The sequence below is a fragment of the Podarcis pityusensis genome (genome assembly GCF_964106645.2).
Source record: "Podarcis pityusensis genome assembly, chromosome: 15".
Classification (NCBI taxonomy): Eukaryota; Metazoa; Chordata; class Lepidosauria; order Squamata; family Lacertidae; genus Podarcis; species Podarcis pityusensis.
Genome location: NC_138040.1, coordinates 18,960,146 through 18,978,453, shown reverse-complemented (window position 1 = coordinate 18,978,453; position 18,308 = coordinate 18,960,146). Strand labels below are relative to the sequence as shown.

Genomic DNA, 18,308 nt, shown 5'->3' with positions numbered 1-18,308 from the left:
TTTTCTTGCGAGGAATCCTATTCGGAATAAGGGAACTTCCCTTAAAAAAAGGGAAAAGTTGACAGCTATGATTATTTGGGGAGGGGGCATTCCTTTGCAAAAATGTGCATATGAGGTAAAATTGGAGGCCAGCCTGTGCACATTAGAGGATAAATTTGCACTATGCTGATGCTTTGGGGCTTTTTAATTCCACCACCCCTCCCTGCAAACTGATGTGAAAATGTGAGGAACTGAAATAAAAGGGGAGGGGGCGCGAATGAGGAACTGAGAGAAATCAAAATGGACATATTCACCCATCCCTAGCTCCTACACAGTCCTCTGTGCATGTATAACACAGCCTGGCTAGAGCCTCTCATCTCTCTGCTGTTCCAATCTTCCTCAATCCCTTTCCCCCTCCAAGCTGCCTATCGCCTTTCCCACTTGCACTAACGCCTCTCCATCGCATCCGCTTGCAGCAGCCCCTGCCCTTTCCAGTTCATCTCTGCTAACAGGCCTGTGTAATAGGCTGTCTAAAGGGATCTGCTCATCTTAAGTTCACCTCTGAGCTTGATACTGCTGGTTAGCCGGTTAATATCACCAAAGAGAGAGAGAGAGAGAGAGAGAGAGAGAGAGAGAGAGAAAGCATTAGATGAGAACGGAATATGCAAGAAAATGTTGGGCTCCTTCAGCCTTCCACAGGATGACAGCTATGATACCCCCCCCATTCCCAGTTACGAGAGGAAGGTAATTTGACATAACAGCTGTTCTGACACTTTCTCCCTGCAGATGATGCCAGGCAATAAGAATGCAAATAAGGAGGCTTGACTGCTCGGCTCCTGCTTTCACCTGCAGAGCCCAAAACTGCTTTCAAAACATGGGCTAATTAAGTCTCACTTCTCCTGCTGTGGAGGCAGCATCATTAGACCCATTTCCCTTGCAGTTAGAAAGGCAGAGGAGGAAGAAAGGCGATCAGAGGCTGGGAGTTCCATGTCAGTTGTAGATAGAGACAAATTTAGGCTCCCTGGTGCCCTTGTTAAAGACTTGTATCAGTATCCCCTTCACTCTGGCCCTTGGCAAAGAGATGTATCAGTGCCTCCAAAGTGAACAGAGACCATGGACCAGAAACTCAAAAAGCTTGCTTTTTCTTGCCACCAGTGACTTCCTCCACGGCCATTGGGGTCTGGTCTGCTCTACTCCACCTCCCCTCCTCTTCTGTTGGTCCATCTGCCTGCCTTCCGCCTCCCTCTCTCTATATTCTACTTTTCCTTCTGCCTCCTTCCTCACTCCCTTCCTTTTTCCTCCTCCTGCAACTCTTGCTTCTTTCTTGCCTCCAAGCTCCAGTGGCCAGTCCTCTTCTAATAGTGCCACCGGCTGACTGCGGAGGGGTCATGCCTGTAACCAGATTCCTCTGCTGAGACACCCAGAGGAGTTTGCCATCAGACAAAATGACACCAAATGGAGACAGTGGTAATGTATTATTATTACTACAGCTGATATAGCCACTCATCAATAAACAAAGTATTACAACAAAATATTTAAAAATACAATATAGAATACAGTGGTATCTCGGGTTACAGACGCTTCAGGTTACAGACTCCGCTAACCCAGAAAAAGTACCTCGGGTTGAGAACTTTGCTTCAGGATGAGAACAGAGATCATGTGGCGGCGGCACAGCGGCAGCAGGAGGCCCCATTAGCTAAAGTGGTACCTCATGTTAAGAACAGTTTCAGGTTAAGAACGGACCTCCAGAAAAATTACGTTCTTAACCCGAGGTACCACTGTAATAAGAAACAAAGATAAACGGGGGGGGGGGGCGGACAATGGAGACCACATTTAAAACACAAGACAGTAGAATAGGACTGCAGGCCTCTCTCTACATCAGTTTGAGAACCAACAAATGTTGGCTATCTCTGTTCTTTTACTCTTCCAAATCCAGCTAGTCATTGTAAGAATATTACAACTAAGAACCAATGCTAGTGCTAGCCGTTTTTCCTCCTCCCTCCACATCCCCTTTCCTTTCATGCCATGTCTTTTAGATCATAAGCCTGAGGCCAGGGCCCATCTATTAATGACATTTTAAAAGAGCTCTGGGATTTCTTTTTCCAGCCAAAGAGCAGGATTAAAAGAAATGAACAACAAACCCTTAAATAAATGACAGGTACGTGTAACAATCCTTCTCCCTCTTCGAAATTATTTCTGAGTCTGGGCACACGAGAGGCTGTGTGGCAAAGCACAGACATATGTTGGGTAGTGTCTCCTGAGAATATAGATCTTTGGCCACCCGTACTTTAAATCTATGCTCATCATATATAATGAATTCTATGGCTGAGAGCAAGGTGTAAGGGTCAGCTGTATGCGGGCCTCAAGGGGTTTGGAGAAGGCAGAGAAAGAACCTTGAAGCGGAATGTCATCTGCATTTTTAGTGCTTGCCAAGAGTTCTTTTGCCTAATGTAGGCAATGAAGCTGTTCAGGATGAGACTGAGGAGAGGGTGCACCTGCCAGCAACTATCTTCAAGGCTGTGGAACCTGGGGCCTTCCAAAAATTGCTGGACATACAGCTCCCATCATCTTCAGAACCCAAGAACATCAGGCCAGTGGCCCACCTGGTTCAGAATCCTGCTCTCACACTGGCCAACCAGATGGCCGAGAGAAGCCTGCAAGCAGGATTTGAGCACAAGAACTTCCTCCTGGCACTTAGTCACACGTTTCAGATAAATTCACAGATCCCCCCCCCCCCCGGCTTGGGTTAACGTTCTGAAACTTTGCAACCTCCATGTTTTATTTATTGCCCTATTCCGTAGAAAATCACTATAGTAAATCAGTACATGGGTCATCAGAGGCACACTTGCTTAGGAGCAATCCTGACTGACACCAGTGGGTTTACTCCTGGGAAAATTTATTCAAGATACCCTAAGTATGCAGAGGGCAAGTCCCATTGAATTCTTGGGGGCTTCCTTTTGAGTCCAGGCAGCAACTGTTTGTGGCATGTCCAAATGATGTGTGGTCCCTGACATGTGGGTTCTTTTGGATCCGGAAGAAGAAAGAATGGGGTGGTGGGGTGGCGTAATGATAGGTAAAGGGACCCCTGACCGTTAGGTCCAGTCGTGACCGACTCTGGGATTGTGGCGCTCATCTTGCTTTATTGGCCAAGGGAGCCGGCGTTTGTCTGCAGACAGCTTCCGGGTCATGTGGCCAGCATGACTAAGCTGCTTCTGGCAAACCAGAGCAGCACATGGAAATGCCGTTTACCTTCCCGCCAGAGCAGTACCTATTTATCTACTTGCACCTTGTGCTTTCGAACTGCTAGGTTGGCAGGAGCTGGGACCGAACAACAGGAGCTCACCCCCTTGCGGGGATTCAAACCGTCGACCTTCTGATCAGCAAGTCCTAGGCTCTGTGGTTTAACCCACAGCGCCACCCGCGTCCCTAGTGGCATAATGATACCCCCACCCAAAATGGTCATTGTCTGTAAGCATCTTTAATGGTGAAGGGTTGACCATGACACACATTTCATTTTTAAAACTGCTGTGATTTAATGGCACACTACACTGTGGTCCCCATTAGCTAAGCTGAGCCCCAGGGATCTGGAGCATCATCATTAACAGAAATTAGATCCCACATTTTACCTATAAGGGTGCACTTAAAGGAAAAAACTGTAGCTTAGCAGTAGAGCATCTACTTTGCATGCAGGAGGTCTCGAGTTCCATCAATCCCTAGGATTTCCAGGAATGCCCCTGCTTGAAAACATGGAGAGCAGCTACCAATCAGTGTCAACAACGCTGAGCTAGAAGGACCAAGAATCTGACTCAGTGTAAGACAGCTTCCTATGTAAAAAAACAGATAAAAGTGTGCTCTGTAACTCTCTGAGATATTTCCATTGAAGAAGCAGGAAGAATTTTTGGAGCTAAGATGCATAGACTATCTCCATGACAGAGCTGGTCCTACTCACAGAAAGTGACGGATGGCGAATCAGAACTCAAGCAAACACATGCAATGTCCTGTTGCTTCCTGTGTGGCAGCTACTAATTATCCACTGAAATTTATAGGCTCCTGGGATGTAAGCAGATGGGTATTTAAGTTAACCGCAGACTTGAATTGTCTTCCATTAGTTCCAGAAAAATACCTGGTTTCATCTGAGCTCTGCGTGTTCCAGATTAACTACCCATTGAGTAACAGTGAGTAAGCCGGTTATTAACACAACAATGGCACCATTAACTACATCCCTCATTTTCCCTACAAAGGAAAGCTGGGTGTGGCTGAGTTAGGGATGGACAATTTAGTTTCCCCTGTTTCTCTCTTTTTCAAAAGTTGTCACTTTCCCACATTTCTGCATCAGTTTTGTTTCTTTGTTGTTGTTTTTTTAAAAAATGTCTTCGTGAAAATTTACCAGCAGTTTAATGCAGTCTTTTCATATGTGGATTTGTGGCTGGTTAACTGGCAGAGGTGATCTGGAAACCAAGACTTAGGCAGAAAAGTTGAGGGAGTTGGGCATGTTTAGTCTGGAAAAGAGAAGCCTGAGATGGTGTATGAGAGCCATCTTCAAATATCTAAACTGCTGTAGCACATGGAAGACGGAGCAAGCTTTTTTCTCCTGCTCCGAAGGGTAGGACCCAAAACCATTAGCTTCAAGTTACAAGGAAAGAAATTCCAACTAAACACCAGGAAGAACTTTCTAATGGCAAGGACTGTTTAATAGTGGAATAGACTCCCTCAGAAGGTGGTGGACTGCTTGATCATCCTTGGATATTTTAATTTCTTCTGTGTTTGCTATCGTTTCCACTCTTTTTTGATATGTTGCTTTATTTCTCACTTTATTATGAATGTGAATTGTCTTGTGGGTGCTGATTTAGGACAGGAAGGCTGTTCTAATTTACCAGTTACAGGAAGTCACAGGAGGGGAGAGTATTCTTGTGCTCAGGTCTTGCTTGAAGGTTGGCCAACTTGAGAACAGGACACAGGACTAGATGGGCCATTGGCCTGATCCAGCAGGCTCTTCTTAGGTTCCAATAGCAAGACACCAAATTTTAATAAATCAGTATATTCTGTTGTATATGCCCATATTTTTATCAAATATGCAACTCTCTTTCCTTCCAAAAATAATGGGAGAGGGAGCAGCCTGACTTTTGTTGCTAATACTGCTTCAGGTATAAGGAAGGAGATCCATGTTTCTGCAATTTAATATTGATTGTAGCCAAGAGCAGGCCTTTAAACCTTGCTGTGACTCTTGCCCCAGTTGCTATGCTGAAATCTGAGTTCCCCAAATGCTGTATTTCATATCTCATAGTGCTATGCATGTGAATCTACTGGCATCCTAAGAATTAGCACCCAATAACAAAATTTTATAGTACAATTTTATGTATTCCCATAGAGCAATATTATGCAATGCGATGTGAATCCCATTGTATTTAAGGGAAGATTTCTAGATAAGCATGCATGGGATTGCAGCTATGCAGCACAGTTCTATGAATGCACTGTTTAAAGTGCATCCCGCATAGTTCAATTGTTTTCCTGACAACTAAGTAAGGATAGGAAGACAGTCTTAACTGTGCAGTCATACACTGTTAATTGATTAATCTTATGGGTTTCAGGCAGCAATCCTAGACACACTTACTAGGAAGAAAGCCTAATTGAACAGAAGTGGGACATACTTCTGAATAAACATGTTGTTAGATAGTTGATTAATTAATTGGTTAAACTTGCAGCATCAATTTGCAGTTGAGTAAACAGAGGCGTTCTGAAGCAAAAAGCAGAATTTCTTCATTCTGAAGTGATGTGTCATAACAGGCATAAATTTAGATGTTGGCCATCAGCAGTTTTTTCTTCTCTCTCTCTCTCTCTCTCTCTCTCTCTCTCTCTCTCTCTCGCACACACACACACACACATACACACCATCTGTACATACACATTAGCCTGCAATTTGCATTGCAAATAGAGAGAGAGAAAACTCCCATTCACTGCAATGGAACTTTCCCCAACCCCAATACAAATGGCACAAACAGAGCCTCCCATCAGGATTGGGATCCAGACATAGAGGGCAAGGGCTTTAACCCTTTGTCACAGTAATAGCCTGCAAGCCAGCACAGGGTGGGGACTGCACTGCTGACCTAGCTTCCGAGCACAGCACATCACTGCTGGTTACCAATAGGGGCTGGTGGAAGAGCAAGGCAGCAGAGACCTTGGTGCAATGTGAGTGCAGGGGTATCAAAATGCTGTATCTGTGCCACACCAAACTCCCCAGTGCCTTCTCTCTCTTCTTCTTGGTAACCAGAAGAGTTGTCCTGTATTCAGAAGATTGGCCAACAACACAGTCCTGCCCCGCCTCGCTGGCTGCTACTGGTTTGCCAAATAATTTGGCAACTGCAGTCCAAATAATTTTATATAGATATATTCTTTAGTTATGGTTTCTATTTGCAGAGGGTTGGACTAGATTGCCCTTTTGGTCCCATCCAACTCTACATTTCTATTATTCTCTATAGACTGATGGCAGACAGACAGATAGTTACTGTACATAGATATGAAACCTGTTGTCCAATAATTGGTGGCCCTTCTTTGTTTAGATTTATTTCCTAAAATTTCCTTTAAAAAGTGATTAAAATCAACAATAAGCTAAAAAAAACCCCAAACCCGCCAGATTAAAACACATGTCAACATTCTGCATGTCTGGGTCGGCTTGCCTAAACAAACAAAAACTATTTTTAGCATGTGCCAAAAAGAATATAGTGAAGGCGCCAGCCCAGTGTCAACATAGTCAGCCAAAAAGTTTTAAGTTGGCAGATCTAAATGATTAATTTGAAGTTTACAGCCTTAAAAGCTAGCATATGATTATTTTTAACAGACAAGAAAACAGGGCTTGTCCAGACTTTCTTTTGTGGCATGTTTCTAGGCATAGCTCCTCAGTTTAAAGTGCTGTGTCTGAGTGCTCTCTGACTTACTTAAGGACTCTTATAAATCCAGATACAGTGGTACCTTGGGTTAAGAACTTAATTCGTTCTGGAGGTCCGTTCTTAACCTGAAACTGTTCTTAACCTGAAGCACCACTTTAGCTAATGGGGCCTCCCACTGCTGCCGCGCCGCCGGAGCCCGATTTCTGTTCTCATCCTGAAGCAAAGTTCTTAACCCGAGGTACTATTTCTGGGTTAGCGGAGTCTGTAACCTGAAGCGTCTGTAACCTGAAGTGTCTGTAACCTGAGGTACCACTGTAGTTCCAAACCTTGCATAGCAAAATCAGGTCTATCGGTACTGACTTGGAACCCTTGTATAATTCAAGTGAGCAATATATTTATTGCAAAATTCAAACCAGATTAAGGGACACTGAAAAACAAAACATCAAGCCAGCTGTAAATAAAATTTGTTTCCCCATGTTCTATGGTTTGAATACAACAGATGACAGAGTCACTTATACTGTATCTCAAAATTATTGAATTGAATTTACTTTATTACGGTCACAGACCAGCATAAGCAAAACATATAAATAAATAGCATAACAATATCTCTAAGCAGATAATTATTAAATTAATTGGGAACAAGAACCAAACATAGATTAAAACATAGACATAGAATACTTGATTAAGCATAGGTAATGAATGAATAAAAACCGATAAGGAAAATTTAAAGGAGATCAGTTAAAAAAGAACAGCTGTATGGGGTGGGGCTTCAGAAGTATGGATCTAACAATATGGACCTTCTATTTAGGACTGATTTGTAGCATAGATCATCTTTCTATCTATCATGGAAGCGCAAAATCTGGCGACTAAATATGTGACTTTTGGGCTTTCGTCCTGTAGTAATAGGGAGATGTAGTGTTGTTCTGAATGCCCAGGGAACTTATATAGGATGGCCTGGATAAAACTGGCTCAAATGTCTATGTAATACTGGCAATGAAGATGGGCATGCTCCATTGTTTCCTGCTGCCCAGAGCCACATGGACATTTCCTCTCCTCATATGGTATCTTCCTATACAGTGGTACCTCGGGTTACATACGCTTCAGGTTACAGACTCCGCTAACCCAGAAATAGTGCTTCAGGTTAAGAACTTTGCTTCAGGATGAGAACAGAAATCGTGCTCTGGTGGTGCGGCAGCAACAGGAGGCCCCATTAGCTAAAGTGGTGCTTCAGGTTAAGAACAGTTTCAGGTTAAGTACGGACCTCCGGAACGAATTAAGTACTTAACCCGAGGTACCACTGTAATGGCCTTTGTGAACTGCTGAAGGGAGGGCCTGATAATGGGCCTAGGTGAAAGCCCTTTGTTGTTTTGGTATTTCAAGATTAGCTATGTATGGCATTTGGGAAGTCAAGTATCTTCTAGTTTCGCTAACTAAAAATTTTGGGGACCTGGCTAGGTCTGCCTGTTGTTCTATGTCTACTACACTCTGTTTAATAATGTTTTTGGCTTGTTTGTTCCCCATGTTAATAAGAACTGTGGATTGAATCCTAGAGTTGTTATTATATTATCCACTGCTCATTTCCATATCGACTGGAAATCGTCTTTGGTAGCCAAGGAAGGAAGGCTGTTCAGAAGAGAGGCTAGTCTCAGCCAAAAATTAAGAGTTGCGAGCCGCACTCTGGCCTCGATTCTTATGAATCCAGTTTCAAGGCGTATTGTAGCATTGGAGACATATTTAAGTACTTGTACTCGCTTCGGCAGCACATATACTATCTCAAAATTAATAATTCCAGTCCAACGTACGGCCTTTATGTCAGCCCAACTGAACATTTCCCCCTCAGCTTTTGTCAAGGGCAGATATTTAAACAGCCCCAGAAATGACAGACATTGCAGATGTTCTTTAAATGTGCCGGACGCAGTAGAACATATCCTTTTCTACTTTTCATTGTACAACCAGCTACGCAAATGTGTGCTATCCCCTTTTTTGGCTATTCTCACATCATGGCACAATGAAAATATCGGATTCCATCAACCCGGAAGTAACTGCAAGGGGGGCTGAGGTTTTTGTCAATAGTATCTCTCAGAGTGGTGAATGGCACTATTTAGCGGAACACGGCTGTTTATTTCTATATACCGTATTTTTTGCTCTATAAGACTCACTTTTTCCCTCCTAAAAAGTAAGGGGAAATGTGTGTGCATCTTATGGAGCAAATGCAGACTGCGCAGCTATCCCAGAAGCCAGAACAGGAAGAGGGATCGCTGCTTTTGCTGTGCAGCAATCCCTCTTGCTGTTCTGGCTTCTGAGATTCAGAATTTTTTTTTCTTGTTTTCCACCTCCAAAAACTAGGTGTGTCTTATGGTCTGGTGCGTCTTATAGAGCGAAAAATACGGTGTTATAATTCTTTTTATATGGATGTTTTATGATGGCCTATACTTGTACAGTGGTGCCTCGCAAGACGAAAAGAATCCGTTCTGCGGGTCTCTTCGTCTTGCGGGTTTTTTCGTCTTGCGAAGCAAGCCCATTAGCGGATTAGCGGATTAGCGCTACAGTATTAGCGGCTTAGCGGGCTTAGCGGATCAGCTGATAAGCGGCTTAGCGATCAGCTGTTAAGCGGCTTAAGGACCAGCTGATAAGCGGCTTAGCGATCAGCTGTTAAGCGGCTTAGCCGATCAGCTGATAAGCGGTTTAGCGGCTTGGGAAAAAGGGGGGGAAAAGGAAAAAAACCCCGCAGGAACTCGCAAGACATTTTCGTCTTGCGAAGCAAGCACATAGGAAATTCGTTTTGCGAAGCACCTCCAAAACGGAAAACCCTTTCGTCTAGCGGGTTTTCCGTCTTGCAAGGCATTCGTCTTGCGGGGCACCACTGTACAGTCATACCTTGTGTTAAAGTAGCTTCGGGATGAGTATTTTCAGGTTGTGCACTGCGGCAATCCAGAAGTAATGGAGCACGTTACTTCTGGGTTTTGCCGCTCGCACATGCACAGACGGTCAAAATAACATCACATGCATGCGCAGAAGTGGTGAATCGTGACCCACAGACGCACAGACATGGGTTGTGTTCGCTTCAGGATGCAAACAGGGCTCCGGAACGGATCCCGTTCACATCCAGAGGTACCACTGTAATGCCTAATAAAGGTTTGGTGAAATAAGTAAGAGTGCTACCCCCTCCAGTGCTTTCCCCATGAAAACCCACTCTTTACTGCTGAATCAGAACAAATGACAATCTGCTCAAAACCTGAATTGTCTTTTGTTCTGCTTCAGAGTTAAAGACAAGGTTTTCACAGGGAAAGCACCGGGGCAAACAAAATAAAATAAAAAACTGCTCGGATACAGCACTTTAAAACACGAACCTGTGCTTAGAAAGTGTGGGGAAAAGGTAAGTGTGAATGAGTCCATAATTAATCTGCAGTACTAGCATGTATTTCTCCCTTTCCCTCTCTGCAATTTTGGGAAGCATTTGGCCTCCACTTTGTTTTATACTAGCAAGCTCTGCAGGTTAGGGCTCCAATGTGGATTTTAAAAATGCATTCCCTTTCAGTGGTTAAAAATTTGCCTTTTCATTCTGCTGGTGTCTTCCCCCTGTCATCATCCCACCTCTCTCCACCTTGTGCTTAGATCATGGGAGAATAAAGCAAGATCTTCTCCTTTTTTGCTCGTTCAGCAGTCTCTACCAGGAATATGAAGAATGGGCCACAAATGCTCCTCAAAAGAGCTGAAATATTCAGCAAACAAGACCCCAATCTCTCTGGCTGCCTCCCTGGGAAAACAATGCAATAATTCTCTCCTGATCCAGGGTATGCATCTTATCTGTTTCCAGGGCTGTCTGCTGATACTTGGCTCCAGTTCAGGGGAAATGATGGCTCAGAACAAGGGAAGGAAGAGAAGGGAGGGGAGGAGAGGGGAGGGATGCAATGAACACACAAACTCTGACAGTCAGCAGGAGATGCAAGACAAGAGCATCAATTGCATGCTTCTACCAGACCTGTTGATGGAGCAAAAAAAATGAATTCAGAATTACAAAAGGTAAATGCCACCATAGGAAGAAGAGGTTTGCACAGTGGGATGGAAGTTAGCTAGGTTGGTATGAAATGTTTATTCTAGAGCAGGGATGGGGAACCCTTAGATGTTGATGGACACCCATCAGTCCCAGCCACCCAAGCCAATGGTCAGGGATGATAGGAATTGTATTCCAGCAAAATCTGGTTCTCCATCCTTGTTCTGTTATTATAATTAATAACCTGCCCTTCACTGTAAGGGCCAGATGAGCCAGTTCCAAGAGGCCGAGCATTTTTAACCCCCCACCCAATGTTTCCTACTGTCAGGGGCGGAGGAGGCTGAGCATGGAGCTCAGCATGGCTTGAGTGGCTGGCTCCTCCTCACCCTTGCCAAGCACAAGAGAGGAAGAGCTGCAAGCCACTGTGTTTAGCTTTGTTCCCTGGCTCCTCCTGAAGTGTAACTCAAGGTCACACGTGCAACCCGTTCCCCTCAATCTTCAGTGCTTGTTGGCATCTCTGGTAAGGGCTGTCAATGGCCAAGACTGCTATGCTCTGGCTCCACGGTCAGAGGAAGCAATGCTTCTGAAAACCAATTGCTGGAAGCCAGAGGTGGGGAAGGTCCTCTAGCACTCAAATCTTGCTTGTGGGTTTCGCACGGGAGTATCTGGTAGGCCATTGTGAGAGCAGGATGCTGGACTAGATGGGCCACTGGCCTGATCCTTCAGAGTTGTTCTTACGTTCTAAGGTCCCAGGGTGGGTTACAACATTAAAACACAATATTAATAACAGTTTAAAGGAACTTACAACTTTTAGAGTGATGCTGATAATTTCTATTTTGGCCACGCACTGGAAGTTTGGGGGCAAGCTTAAACTTTCCTGAAAAAATTAAGCTCCCCTGAAAAATCATGGCAGAAAGAAATTTCTCTGATTTTTTTGGGAGAGGGTTACCTTATTTAGGGACGCAGGTGGCGCTGTGGGTAAAACGTCAGCGCCTAGGACTTGCCGATCGCATGGTCGGCGGTTCGAATCCCCGCGGCGGGGTGAGTTCCCGTCATTCGGTCCCAGCTCCTGCCCACCTAGCAGTTCGAAAGCACCCTTAAGTGCAAGTAGATAAATAGGTGCCGCTTTACAGCGGGAAGGTAAACTGCGTTTCTGTGTGCTGCTCTGGTGCCGGTTCGCCGGAGCAGCTTCGTCACGCTGGCCATGTGACCTGGAAGTGTCTGAGGACAGCGCTGGCTCCCGGCCTCTAGAGTGAGATGAGCACACAACCCTAGAGTCTGTCAAGACTGGCCCGTATGGGCAGGGGTACCTTTACTTTACCTTACCTTATTTAATCTCATGAGATGACCAAGGTCCCCCCCCCCCCCATTCTTCCTTGCTATTTTAACTTGTAAATAAAAATCACATTCATTGTAGCAAGATTTCTCTGTACTTCCCTGTTACCCACACTTCCTGGAATGCCCCTGAGGGTGCTGCAGTGCCATGTCACACTGTACCCAAGGCATTATGGGAACTGTGGGTGGCAGGAAGTGGACTATGGCTCCCTCTCACAACTTCCTGCTAGCTAGACTTCATGGTGAGAGCCAGGAATGGAAGCATCAATCTCCTCAGAAAAGTAAGGATCAACCCCCGCCTGAAAAGTTTCCGAGATGCTTCTACCCCACCACCAGGAAAGTGGCAGAAAATTGGTTTCTGTTGTCCAAAGGGAAGAATATTTGTGGGAAAGTGGAGGAACTACAACTCTTATTCCTCTTAGGCCACCTTCATATTTAAAGCACAATGATACCACTTTGAACAGTCAAAGTTTCTCCCAAAGAATTCTGGGAGCCAAGAGACCCCTGTTCCCCTCCGAGACCTACAATTCCTAGAATTCCCTGGGAACCCACCAGGGTTTTCCTCATCAAGGATGGAGAGAGGGAGAGAACAGGAGCTCACAAGCTCACTGAGTCGCCTTCCATTCAGAACATGTCATGCTGTGTTCTGCTTTATGAGCCCCTTTCCCATTGCTACTCTATGCATAAGAGAAACTCACGGGGGTGGGGGAATAAAGGGTGTAGAGGAAGGAGGTTGCATTAGTAAGTCCTCTTGGCAGCTCTTTTCAAGAGGAGTTATTAGAATTTATTTTCAATTATACACTAGAATAAGCCGTCTGCAGTATAGTTAACTTTCAATTTCAACCAATTTTCGACGCAATCATAGATGCCTCAGTGATTAAGAATCTATGTTGCAAAACAATTCCCACTTTGCAACACAATGCAATCAAACAGATCTACAACACATAACCCATTATCCAATACTTTTGCAGCTCACTGGCGAAGTGAAATAGGATTTGCCAAGCATCCACTTTTATACCCAGAGAGCTCCCAGCCTCATTTGCAAACAGATCTGCAAACTCAAAAACAGCACACAAGAGGGGGGGTGGGTTTTTTTGCTTTTTTGCTTTTGGTCTCGCTGTTTCTTTGCAAAGCCACAAATCTGATCACACATATAAAAGGCCACTTTTGTTACACTTGACTTTGAATGGTTCTGTTTTGTATCTTGCCCATCAGCCTCCTTCCCTCACACTGCCACCCCCTGCAGCAGATATGGCATGGGATTTAAATCAGTCTCAGGAACACAGGACAGCACCTCATTTAGATGCATAGAATATTTCAGGTTTATTAGTCTGAAAACCTGTACAAAAAAAATAAAATAAATCATCTCACTTATCCAGATTAAGGAACTGCAGTACGGAATGAAGAATTCAGCCACCCTAGCATAGCATCCGGTTAAACACTTTGTGGGTCTCATTTACAGATGACAGGGTTTGTGATGCAACAGGCAGCTCCTGCCTACCTCAGCCCCACAAGGGATTCCAGTCAACCAGGGATCACATAATGAAGCAGCCATTGTTCCCATAGCCGAGCAGCCTTGACTACATGATGCAGAGGGAACCTGAGTGAAGTCATATTGGTGATCCCAACCAATCAGGGACCATGAAGGATGACATTATGCCTACCAGATTTCACTATGTGATGAAATAGCTACAACTACGTGAGGGAGCAAGTCAAAGTTACAGAAACCAACACAGGAAGCTGCCTTATACGGTCAGAGCCTTCATCCATATACCTATTTATTTACTTTTTTATTATATTTTTATACCACCTTTTCCTCGCAGGAGCTCAAGGTGCCGTTCATGGTTCTTCTTCCTCTCTGTCTTATCCTCAGAACAATCCTGTGAGGTAGGCTAGGCTGAGGGTGACTGGTCTGAGGTCACCCAGTGGGCTTCGTGGCTGAGTGAGGATTTGAACACTGGTCTCCCAGATCTTAAGGCAAGACTCTAACCACTACACGACATTGTCTGCACTGACTGGTAGCAGTTCTACAGAACTCCAGGTCTTTCTCAGCCCTACCTGGAGATGACAGTGATTGCAAATGGGATATTTTGTGTGCAAAGCACATGCTGTACAATGCTCTTCCTTATAAACCAGCATCCCCCCCCCCAAAAAAATAACTAGCAATAAGCTTCTCCTCCTCCTTTTTTGGACAGCTTCAGTCACTTTCATAAAGAACAGTGAGTGGGCTCAATGTATGCAATTCGTGGAGCCCACTGCATTGGCATAAAGAATAGTTTCACATTATCCGCAACATGCATGCAGTTACAGAACTGGTGATACCGAAAACAGATCAAGGTACCCTTTGTTTTTGTTTTCATTTCAGGGGTCTCCATTTCCAGAAGTTGCCAAGTACAATTCACAGAGAAGGCAAGTGCAACCTGTCATCCCAGCCCTTGCATGGCAAAACCTGCCTTGTGCCTCTCCTATTCCCCTAGTAAGACCTTTTGCAGCCGCGTAGCCTTTCCTTTCAAACACAACGAGATGCCGGGGAAGAAATGAAGCTCCCTTTATGCACTGCTAGATGGAGCAAACAGAATGCAAATCATGCCTCTGTATTGCAAGCACGCTGTGGCCACTCCACAGGGGCAGCGCCTCAGAATGCAAGCCACTTCCTCTCTTGGGCTCCTGTTGGCAAGAGCAATTTTAAACAGATAAATATGATTTAAGGCGTCAGAGACTCTCGTCACAATTCCCCAACGAGAAGAGAAAGCAATTATTCATGTGCCTTCTGGATGCCTGGGTGTGCATCTTCGATTCAGTGCACACACACACACACACACACACACACACATATATACCCAACATTATTACCCAAGATTTTGTCAGGGCTATCTGCTAGAAGAGAAGCTCTCTCCTCTCCTCTTGTCCACCTGAGAGGCTGCAGTCAATGCCATCAGGATGGTTTTAGAGAGAGTCAGTAGGTTCTCCAATTGGCACAGGCTTTCATATGCTTCTTTCCATATCACCTCCCCAGAAGGGCTGACCTGTGTCTTCCCACTGTTGTTGGACTCGAATTCCCATCAGCCCTGGCCAGCATGGCCAAAGGACAGGGATGATTTTTCAAACAAAAACAAGGAAGTAATGAGTATTATGCATGCAATAGTGTTTAACATGTATAGAATCTTTCAAGGAGTTGGAGATGGTGTTTAAAAGTGGTCCATGTTTCACAAGCATATATGCACAGTCACTTACAGACTCATTGTTAAAACCGTGTGTACGGAAGACATTCTTACTCGGCTACAAGTGATCACCAAAGAAGAAGAGAAGAAAGAAGAAGAACGTGTATGCATGTGTTCAATGATGGTAGTGTGTCATAAAACCATTTTGAAAATCCTATCATGATCCTATCATGAAAAGTTCATCTATGCTTTTGTGGTTACTCCTGCTCATGTGTTATACATGGGAAGGTAAAAATGTATTGAGGAAGAAATGGGGGCATGCTTCTAGCTCCACCTCTAGTATCACATCTATTGCTGTTGTTTTCATTCATAGAATTGTAGGGTTGTAAAGTTAGGAGGAGCCCCAATAGTCCTGTCCAACCCGCTGCAATGCAGAAATCACAACTAAAGATTCCTGACAGATGGCCATTCAACTTCTGTTTGAAAACCTCCAATGAAGAAGACTCCACGACCTTCTGAAGTAGTCCATTCCACTATTGAAGAGTTCTTCCCACCAGAAAGTTATTCCTGTCAGGGTGCTATCAGCAGCTCCCGGCTGGTTGCCCAGGAAAGTATAAAGACAAGGAAAAGTTTCTTCACAGAGAGAGGCTATAGAACCCAGCCTCTTGGATAATGGCATTGCCCTGAGTGAATCTCCACCCCCCTTCTCTCCCACTTCCTCATTTGTCATCAGCATCTCTACGGGTGTTGCTACGTGCCCTCTGCTTTCCTACTTTTAAGGCTTGCCGGATTCTGGGAGATGGTGGGTCTGGAATGTTTTCTAGTGACAATGTTCCAGCCAGCTGCTGCTCCAGCTCTGCCTGCTCCTCCTCTCCCATTATTTCCCAACTTTTTCCCTCATCTGCCTCTGAGCTGTGATCCTGCAAACCACTGTTGTAAATCTATACTGTCTTCCTCCTCCTCCCTGGAAGGGTCAGGATAGGGATGAGGTCTCCACCACTCCTCCTTCTCTCCCCAACCCCTGACATCTAATATTTAGTTGGAATCTCTTTTCTTGTAATTTGAATCCATTGCTTTGGGTCCTACTCCAGAGCAGCAAACAGCAAGCTTTTTCTGTCTTCCACATGACAGTCCTTTAGATATTCAAAGATGGCTACAATGTCACCTCTCAAAAATGCAATGCTGGGGGCAGGACTTAAACCAGTGCTCCACTCCTTTCTGCACAGTTTTGCCCTAAGCAGGAGTAACATGTGATCAAGGACGATACATGCCTTGCACATATGATGACACAAGATGGCATAATAACAGATTCAACTATGAACATTACACATACCCCTAGAATTTTCTCTCTTTGGCAGTCTCAATACTAAGATGTGGGGTATTTAAAATATGCACTCATTTAAATATCATAGGAACATAAGAGCCCTGCTGGATCAGACAAAAGACCCATATAGTCCAATAACTTATTATTACAGTGGCCAGTGGTGGACCTCCATTTTTTGGACCCTGGAGCTTTAATTGTCATGGGGGGTCCTTTGCAACCAGCAATGAGTTCTGGGTATATTCTGTTATATTCTTTAGTGGGGATGATCCATGACAGATCATCACACCTTTACAACATCTGTGCCACTGACTCTCCAATTTTGGGGCTGTTGAAATATATACAACAACAAAATAATCAATTTGAGTTGAGTGACTCAAATTGGGTCTACTAGACCCCCCCCCCCCATTAAGCAATGTAAACCAAAGACTCAGGAATTGGGGGCCTTGAAGTTTAAGCTTCATTCGTTTCATATTAGATTTGCCCCTGACAGTGGCCAATCAGATGTCCATGGGAAGCCCACAAATGGAACCTGAACGCTACAGAACTCTCCCCACTTTTGGTTCCTACCAACTGGTATTCAGGGGCATACTGCCTCCAACATTGGAGGTAGAACATAGCCATCATGGTAAGTTACAGAGATAGCATTGATGTTTAATGGGTCTCAAGATAGTTTGCATTCTGAAGAAGAGCCCTGCTTCATCAGACCAGTGGCCCATCTAGTCCAGCATCCTGTTCTCACAGTGATCAACCAAATGCTGATGGGAAGCCTACAAAGAGGACCTGAGCACAACAGTACTCTTCTTGCTTCCAAATCCCAACAACCAGTACTCAGAGGCATACTGAGTACATTCTTGGATGCGCAAATAGGAAATGGAGAGCCTAAGACCCTGGGGAAGGCAGTACCCCAATTTGACCAGGTTCAAACCAGCAGGAGCATAAAACTGGCAATGGGAGTGTTCAAGGCTGAAAGTTGAGCTATGTGGCTTCCTTGGGACAAAGTCACCGTAGTGAGCAACAGGTTTTCAACCCAACCAAAAGATTTGTTTTTGAACTAAAAGCATTTGGTTCCACAGGCTCCTGGCTCTTTGTCAATTTCCAAAGTGAAAGAAAATGCAGAGGAAAATATAGCCTACGCATCTGAGACTTAGATTTTTAAGGGCAGATAAAGAGCTTGGGCACAATATAATGAAAGAGGATTGCCTGGGGTCATAAAGCATGTCTGAAAATCTGACCTCTATTTATATATAACTCTGTATATTGGCTTTCCAGTAAGGATTCAGCTCGCATTGCCCTTGCTTAGAGCCCTTTCCTGAAAGAGAAGGGAAGTCTAAGGCTTAGAAACTGAACATACGCTGCAATTGTGGGCGATCTCTGCTTTCCCCAGGAAACTCTCTGGCTTCCCTAAGTAGTATGCTGCTACCCCACTGTCTCTATTTACTTCTGTATCTTGGCAACGTACAAGGGAGATGTTGACCTAAACTCGGACTGGATCTCACATCGGTTGGTTTCACTACTCTTGATAGCCACATTTAACAACAGCAGCAGTAACAACAGGCTGGATTCAACTAATTGGTCCTACTACTGGAAGACTGCACAAGGACTTCTGCTTGTGCAAGGTGTTTCAGCCTCTT

General features: G+C 44.6%; 1 protein-coding gene and 2 long non-coding RNA genes across 11 annotated transcripts in view; 2 read left to right on the top strand and 1 right to left on the bottom strand.

Annotated features, from left to right (window-relative positions):
* The window catches only part of LOC308464422, a 30,437-nt gene extending 19,813 nt beyond the window's left edge, over positions 1–10,624 (top strand). The window contains exon 3 of the long non-coding RNA XR_013980035.1: positions 10,525–10,624. This is a non-coding gene — a long non-coding RNA (uncharacterized lncRNA). The remainder of the gene's footprint in view (positions 1–10,524) is intronic.
* The window catches only part of NTM (neurotrimin), a 796,613-nt gene that overhangs the window by 549,374 nt on the left and 228,931 nt on the right, over positions 1–18,308 (bottom strand). The window lies entirely within an intron of this gene.
* On the top strand, positions 12,423–15,570 carry LOC308464451. The gene is made up of 3 exons (XR_013980054.1): positions 12,423–12,473; positions 13,655–13,944; positions 14,558–15,570. It is a non-coding gene; the product is annotated as an uncharacterized lncRNA (long non-coding RNA).